Below are 9,326 nucleotides of genomic sequence, written 5' to 3'. Positions count from 1 at the left end.
TAAAGGTCGGTGCCTAGAAAGATCTTACCCTGTTGATACGAGGGGGATAGACTACATCTATTCAGGGAACAAGGTGATTTAAGAGTGCCATTGTGCGCCATCTCTTCCTTGGAGATCTGCCTGGCCGACGATGATTTCAGAGAATCGAATTAGGGGCTGCCAAAAACATGGGTTATTCTAATTCAATTTATCTCGAAAATTACCTTTTTTCAAAATACTTTCCCGACTCCGTGTCGATGCCAGCTCTGTGCTGATGAAATTACCTTTTTCAAAACGTTTTACCGATTCCGTGTTGATGCCAGCTCCGTGCTGATGTAATTTCTTTTCAAAATGTTTTACCGACTCCGTGTCGATGCCAGCTCTGTGCTGATGTAACTTCTTTTCAAAATGTTTTACCGACTCCGCGTAGATGCCAGCTCCATGCTGATGTAACTTCTTTTCAAAATGTTTTACCGACTTCGCGTCGATGCCAACTCCGTGCTGATATAATTTCTTTTCAAAATGTTTTACCGACTCCGCGTCGATGCCAGCTCCGTGCTGATGCAACTTTTTTTCAAAATACCTTACCGACTCCGTGTCGATGCCAGCTCCATGCTGATGTAATTTCCTTACTGACTCCGTATCGTTGCCAACTCCGTGCTGATGTAATTTCTTTTCAAACCGTTTTACTGACTCCGTGTCGATGCCAGCTCCGTGCTGATGTAATTTCTTTTCAAACTATTTTATCGACCCTGTGTCGATGCCAGCTTCATGCTGATGTAATTATTTTCTCTCAAAAACAATCCAGCTCCGCGCTGACGAACCATGTTTTCAAGCTCACCTAACTAAATTACCGGACCTAATAAAACATCATGCATTTTCCTTTTTTGTAAGTAAGATAGTAACACTTGGTCTTCTGTACCCACAGGTGGCCAAACGAAAAAAGTACAAACATCCTGAGAAGCCTCCATACTTTCTCCGATCATCTTCATCAACTATGAGTAACTCAGATGAACCACAACCTGCTACAAATGAACTGGCCGAAGCTAATGCAATGATAGCAAAGCTGTTAGAAATAATGAAAAGGCAGGAACAAATCTTGGCGACTGTCTTGAGTAGCACTAATTTTTTGCAAGTACAGGCAACTTAGCATCAAGCATCCGGGTCAAACCCCGAACCCCCTGAGCAAATACGACCAGACCAACAAACCACCCCACCTCCTACTGTGCCAATATATCAGGGTCCTCCGCTCTATATACCACAGAATCAACCACCTCCGGTAATGATCCCAGATGACGACTGTGACTTTAGGGCTCCTGAAGCTAAGAGTGCTACCGACGACAAAATGGCCCGACAGATCGAATCTCTTCAAGAGGAAAATGCAACGGATGAAGGGCACAAATACCCTAGGAGGAACAAGATTCAGGGACCTATGCTTCTATCCCAACGCACAGCTACCGGCTAAGTTTAAATACCCGAAATTCGAGAAATATAATGGTGTTGGGTGTCCTCTGTCACACCTCAAATTGTATTGTGGGTCAATGTGCCAATATGGCGAGGATGACAGACTACTGGTACAACTTTTTCAAAGAAGCTTAACAGGACCGGCTCTCAAGTGGTTTTTAGGATTGGACCATACACTCATCAAGAGTTAGCAGGACTTGGCTGAAATGTTCTGGCACAATTATCGGTTCAATACAGATGTGGGTCTAGATCGAAACGATATGGCTAGGATGACGAGAAAACACAAGGAGACAATGAAAGAGTATGCCTAGAGATGGCGGGAGTCCGTTTCACAAGTACGGCCTGCGATGACTGAACAGGAGATGAACACTACGTTTATCTCAACACTGGGACATGCCTTTTACACTCATTTGGTTGGACACACTACAGGCACATTCTCGAATTTAGTTCAAGTAGCAGACCGGGTCAAGGACGGAATCCGAAACGATCTAATATTTGACTTTACAGCCTTAAGTGCAACAGTGGGGACCTTGGCACAAAAGAAATCAGTGCCTTTTGTCAAAAAGAAAGAGGATACCCAGGTCAATAATGTACAACCCAGCCAACCTCTCATCATTCAAGCACTAGCTCAGCGGCCACAGGCACCTCAAGCCCCTTGGGCGCCAATACCTCGAGCTGCTTGGGTTCCAGCATCGCAGAATCCCTTCCGGATGGTTCCTCCACAAGCCATGCCAGCACAACCAGCACAACAGTATGGACAGAATCAACAAGCAAGACCGAACAGGGTTAATAGAGTATTTACCAGGCTACCCATGACATTATCTGAGTTACTGCCAATGTTGCTCAAGGGTGAGTATCTTGCAAAACGTCCACCAAATCCTGAAGCTGCCAAAGGGCCAAGGTACAACCCCAATTTGTTTTGTGAATTTCATATGGGTGCACCTGGACACTCCACAGACCAATGCTGGCAGCTCAAACATCAGGTGCAGAATCTAATCGATAAAAAGGCTCTCATCCTAGATGGGCCCGCCAACCCGCCTCAACAACAGATTGATTGGATTTTAATTTCAATATTAATTGGTTGATCAGATTTAATTTCAATTTGATGGGTTGATCGAATTTGAATTTGAATGTTGATTGGTCGATTTCATTTTTTGGTTGGTTGATCGATTAGATTTAAATGTTGATGGGTTGATTAAATTTTGGATTGGATATTGATTTAAAGTTTTCAAGTTGATTGTTTGAATTTTAATTTTTGTTTCGATTTAAAAATTTTCAAGTTAATTGTTTTATTTCGATTTTCCTAAGAGTCAAGGTTTCTATGTTCAAGTTGGACATCAAGGGGCGTTTCGGTCATTTTTGTGATTTCTTATAAGTTTCTTCGATTTTGTCGATTTTGATTCTGTTGGACTTGAAATCCCATTCTAAGTGCAATGGAGGTTTTTTCGAGACTTTTCGAAGGTCCAAAATTCATGAAGGGTATTTTTGTCATTTTATCAAATTTTGTCAATTTTAGTGAATTTTGGCGTGAAATTTCTTTCAGTCCTAATGTGACTATTTCTAAGTCTTGAGATCATATTTTCCTAGTATAGCGAGGTCTCTAAGTTATCCAAATGTGTAGCAAATATAACCGTACGTGCTTGCTAAGTTGAGTGTATGGCGTAGTGATCCTAAGCGTGCGTAATTGTATGTCACGTGGCCATGAGAAAGAAGAGAATATAATTAGAAGACAGAGGAAATTGGAAGGATGCTTCTCACAAGCTTTTGAATTTTTTACGCTTGTCATTAGGAATCCATAACAACCAAATGACGGATCGCCAAGTCAGGCGGATGCAAAAATGGGGTGTTTATAGTAGCGAACAATGAAATTGAAATGAAAAATCTAGTAGGGAAAACGTTCCTAGAAAATATGAAATGGAAGCATATTCAATAAGAGATCACCGAAGAAAGGACATATGTAAAGGGACTTCATGAAGAATTGGAAGGTAGAACTAGACAAACACAACTAATGGAAGATGCTATGAAACCAATTGAAGAGTGGCTGCAAGATATGGTTGACTTCGTTTCTTCTTTTAGGCTCGACATATTTCGTAACATGTATTCATTCTTGCTGTAACTTTGGACCTTGTATAATATTTGAAAATTGATATCTATTATGATTTTGTGTCCTCTCAAATATATCTGATTCTTCATGCAAAAGTAGAAAACACATTTCCCAATCTTATATAAAGACTAAATCATTATTAGCTCACATAAAATCATAATGATAATAAAAGGACTGCAAATGTAAGATTTGAAATGAAACAATTAAGCTATCAAATACACTAAATAGACCATCGAAGTATGCAAACAACTTTATCAACAAGATATGAAAAATTGTCATTAATGTTAAAAAGCTTCAAGGAGTACAAGTGGAACGAACATAAATACAGATGACGTCAACAAGGAAATCTTTTCAACCATTTACCATTAATGGAATCGTGCATCTCAATCCCTTGGAAATCATTTAATATGTAGTAACCGGTCTTGAAAACTTGGACAATTATGTAGGGGATTGGCTCATAATTTGATGTGAATTTTGTCTTAGTTGAATCTGCGTGAATCTTGTCGGCAACCTTAAGAACATAGTCTTCTACTTTGAAAGGTCGTAACTTAACATGCATGCCATATGCTCGAGATGTACGAAGGCAGTAATGATCAATAACCCGATGTGCATCTTAATGTTTTCCTTCTAACATATCTATATCAATTATTCACAACTTGGCATATTCGACAAATCTACTTTGTAAGGTTGTAGCGCTTTCCATTCTTGATGTATCATATTGCAACTTTATTAGAGAATTTGCTTATGCTCTATAGACTAAAGAGGATGGTGCTTGTCCCGTAATACTTTGAGCCAAAATACGATAGGACCATAATCTATTAATTATGTAAAGAATATTTGAAGCATTGGTGATACGATAAAATTATACCAACATGATAATGGATCCACGGTCTTCCTAACAAGATGTGGTAAGAGGTGCCCGCATTCGTCACACAAAAATTGTGGATAAATCTGATTCTCCGTAAATAACTCAAAGTGATATCATTCTCATGGTTTGTTGTAGCATCTTCCCCACTCCTAGAATGATCTAGATTCTCTCAGTTCGAACCTTATTGATTGGTATTCCCAACACCTCAAGCATAGATAAATGTAGTATATTTACTTAATTGCCTATGTCTAAAGACACCCCATTTTTGCACTCGCCTGATTAATCAACTCGTTAACCCAATTTCGACGGTTCCCAATGATGAATAGTTATTCTAATGCTCTATTTGATTACCAGATGTGTTTTAAAAATTCAAATGAGGTATCTCAAACTAACAAAACTGTAGAAACCATGTTATGCTAGGAAAATATAACTCTAAAAACATATAAATCATCATCTTGCAGACAAAAAGAAATTTCACGATAAAAATCACTAAAAAATAATCAAATTATTAAAATACCCCTAACCTCAAAATATCCCTAGAGCCTACATTACGTTTAGGAAAAACCTTTCAAACACATCAAACAACAAATCGAAATCAAATAAACCATTTCACCAATTTTTATAAAATTTGATAAAATTACGAAAATGCCCCTCATAAAGTTCACAACCATTTCGCACAAAATTTTTTATAAATGACACAAACCAATATTCCCATTAAATTCCTTACAAAAAATCGATTTCCAAACATCCTTAAACATTGAAAAATGACTTAAAACACAAAAAATCCTTTCCGATGGCAAAACAATAATTTTATAATTTTAATAATTAAAAATTCTGAAATTAATAATGAAAATATTAATTAATGTAAAGTGAAATCCTAATTAAAATTAAATTCAATCAAGTGAGACTTAAGTCAAAACCCTAAAACCAAGTCAATCAAGTAAAACTTAAGTCAAAATCCTAAAATTAAAGTCAATCAAGTGAGACTTAAGTCAAAATTCTAAAATCAAGTCAATCAAGTAAGACTTAAGTCAAAATCCTAAAATAAAGTCAATCAAATAAAACTTAAGTCAAAACCCCAAATTCTAGTTATCAAGTGAGACCAAAGTCAAACCCTAACCCTAAAAGAATTTTAATTAAACTCTAAAACTATCTAAAATAATTCTAATTAAACTATGAAACTATCTAATGTAATTCTAATTAAACACTAACTTTATTTAAAAATAATTTTAATTAAACACTAACTCTATCTAAAATAATTCTAATTAAACACTAACTCTATATTAAAAGCACTTAAAAAAATCTATAAATAAGGGTCTCTACAACTTATTTTCGTATCCAAGAGAAAACCCTAGAAAAAGTAGGTCAAGGGGCATCCCCAACTTTCCCAAAACCCTAATTTTGAAGTCCTAACTCCTTGCCTAATACCCATACTCCAACTTTAGCTAAAAAAAACCTAAAAACCCTTCAAAAATCCCTAGAAACCCTTTAAAAACACACAGAAATCCATAAATAAATCAGAAAAATTCAGATATAAGAAGGAGGTATTTCGTCTTGAAGATCTAAAGTTAATCCGGTGATAGAACGAAGCAAGGAATGCTACATGAAAAGCTGTTCTATCAGATCTGAGGGAACAAAACCGTTGTGTTCATAAAGGTAAATTTTTTATTATTATTTAGGTCTTTTTAGCAATGAAGTTTTATTTGAAAAAGTAGAGACCGGCATTTGCTAGGCGGGGTTGGTGCCTAACACCTTCCAACCTCGTAACATGATCCCCGAACCCGTATTTTCTTTCGTAGATTAGTGTTATTTATCTTTTAGAGTCAAAGTTCGATTCCTAGACCATAATAACTAGGTGGCGACTCCCAAATCTTCAAAAGTCAAAAGTGGATCCGCACACCCCGCAAATCGAGGGCACTTTCAGTGGGGATTCCACTGGGGACTATTGAGGATCAAACTTGAAAAGTCCCAAGTATGAGAGCATTGCCAAATCGATCAAGTTTTTATTGTATTTTATTTTGATTTATTTTTTTAGTTAGTTTGGCTTGATTGTATATCATTTGTTTGATTTTTGAGTATTCTAGTTTGTTTGTTTGCTCTATGATTCAATCAAGGGTCGCTTGTGATTATCCTAAATAATTCTAGATTTCAAAGATTAATAAGAAAATGATGGAATGATGGTGGTTAGGATGAGAAGAATGTTTTTCCTTTAAAAAAAAATAACACTTAAGCATGGTGCTCCGATAGTAAAAATGTTTTTATCTATTTTTATCTTTTTCTCCATTTATCTATTGAAATGGGCAGCAAAGAGAGACGCTTCTCTCTCTCTCTCCCTCTCTTTATCGACTCTCGTTAATGACAATTTTGAGAATTTTAATTTGGATTTTAATAATCTCAACAATGGCGTCAAAACATCTCATAAGGTTTACATAGAATACCAATCTGTAAATCCGGAATTGTTGCTGAATGAAGGTTGGGACAGTAATATTAAAACATTTTTACAGAACATTCTAGTGAGAATTAAGTCTGGACATCTATTAATAAAATATAGATCTCATCGAGTAGATTAATTTAGAACCTGAATTTACTCAATTTCATTATCGGGAGCCTTGGATATCATCGATATAAGTTCGGATTAATTTGTAAATCTAGAATTGTTGCTGAATGAAGGTTGAGACAGCAATGTTAAAATGTTTTTACAGAACATTCTAGTGAGAATTAAGTCTGGGCACCTCTTAATAAAACGTAGATCTCATCAAGTAGATTAATTTGAAACCTAAATTCACTCAATTTCGTTATCGAGAGCCTTGGATATCATCGATGCAAGTTCGGATTGTATTTTCATAATTCACAGAAAATATGAGTTTATCTAGTGTTAGCACAGTTAATGTTCCTGATTTATTTTGTGAGAGCGAGCTCATTTGGCACTAGGATCTTTCTCTTTGATTTTCTTTTGGGATTTGTTTCTAGTTTTTTTTTATAATTAAAAAAAAGGGTTCATCGCTCCTTATCCCTACAACCATAATTCTATCATCAATGCAATATTTTTTAGAATCTTGATTTATGTTGGATCACCTAAAGTGATCCTTGATGAACCATAGATAAAAAAAAAAACAAAAAATAAAAAAATAAAAAATTGTGTGCATGTTTCAATATTGGATCCGATTGATTATTCCTTGTGCTATACTGATTAATCGCTTATCTGACATGCCATGATCTTGTTTGATATATATTTTTTGTACATGTTTTGGTCTTAATTTTTTATGCTATGGCATATCCATATTTTATGATTTGATATGGCCCACAGACCTATTTATTTGAAAAAATGCCCTGACCCCACCCTGTATTGCACACACCATAAGCACGTTTACTGTTTTTCACACTTGCATGTCCCAATATAGCCAACATTACACTAGTACGTGACCCAGTCTTTTCGGAGATGCGACGTCATTCATGAAAACACAACTCCAGTCACGTACCTTAGGGTATATCAAACTGGGGCATTAGTACCATCTGATCAGGTGATTCTGAAAAGGTATATCAATGCACCCGGGTTGGAGCGACATGAGTCTTTGTCCTATTGTAAGCCGCACAGTCACATGTCCCAATTACCAACGTAGTACTAGTACGTGGTCGATCCCCTCGTGGGATGTTAAACCATTTATGAAAGTTACAACCCTAGACTCGTACCTATATGGTATATCAAAGGTAATCCAAGTTCACCAATTGCACTTGGTCAAAATCAATACTTAAGCAAGATCCTGTCCCGCTATACCCTACTATACGAGGGGGATAGACTACGTCTATTCTAGACGAGAGGTACTTAAGAGGGCCCTTGCTCAGCATTGTGTACCACCTCTCAACTGGGGATTAAACTGGCTGCTTTTGACTTTAGAGAAATGGGTTGGAGTCTTAGATTATCACTTATACGGTATATTGAACAAAGTCACCACGTATTATTTAATTAAGTACGCTTGAGATGTATATAGGTGCACTTGAGAAAGGATGGTCAAATAAATTACATTGCACGTAGTAAACCTAGAGTCTAGAAGCCTTCCTATAGGTCACGACCTGAACTGACTAAGGGTGTTCTCGGGTTGCTCTATTTAATCCAACCAATAGGTAAATGGGTGGACTAATCCAGACTGTTCAAACTAAACCCACTATATCGGTTCGACCCAATCGGTGAAATGTACTGATCATTTTGAACCAATTAAACTAGTTGGCCCAATTGACAAATGGATCAAACTGATCAATACCAAATCAGTTGGACTAATTGGTTTCACTTTTAAAAATCTAGACTACTTTATGTATAAAGATTCGATCTTAGGATTAATTTGTCTGATCAAAGGTTCAATCAGGGGTAGACCCTCGTCTAAACTTTCTCACTTTCTTGGTCACTATAAATTTATAGTGCATTTGGATTCAATATTTCCCACCGCACTTGGGTTAACCTATATCGAAACTTTAATCATGTAGTTAAGAGTCAACCTTTAGAGTCAACGGTTAACATTGGTTTACTTCCAATCAGGTAATAATTGTTCATAGACGTTCTAAATCACTATCTGTACCACTTTGGGTCCATGAAAAAAATCGTCCTTCCAGAGTATCATTGTCAAGTCCAAGTAGTCAGCCCTCGCCATAAAAAGAAACAAGTACAATGGATGAAGCAACGCTCCGTCAGATTTTAGAATCTTTTTAAGTAAAAATTATCACTTCTGTCCAGACACAAATTGAAGCCCTGAAGACTGAAAAGGAAAAAGATAAAGAATCTAAGCATGTGTTTGACCTCGTCAAAAATCAAGAAGATAATGAATTACCTGTCGACCCTATCTTAGCTCATCGAAAAACTCAGGTTGAAACTACTTTGAAGAATATCAAAGACCTCGACGATCTTGCTTTTGGATTAGG

Source organism: Akebia trifoliata, chromosome 6 (genome assembly GCF_017979445.1).
Source record: "Akebia trifoliata isolate Shusen 1 chromosome 6, ASM1797944v1, whole genome shotgun sequence".
Taxonomy (NCBI): Eukaryota; Viridiplantae; Streptophyta; class Magnoliopsida; order Ranunculales; family Lardizabalaceae; genus Akebia; species Akebia trifoliata.
This window is presented reverse-complemented; position numbering follows the sequence as displayed.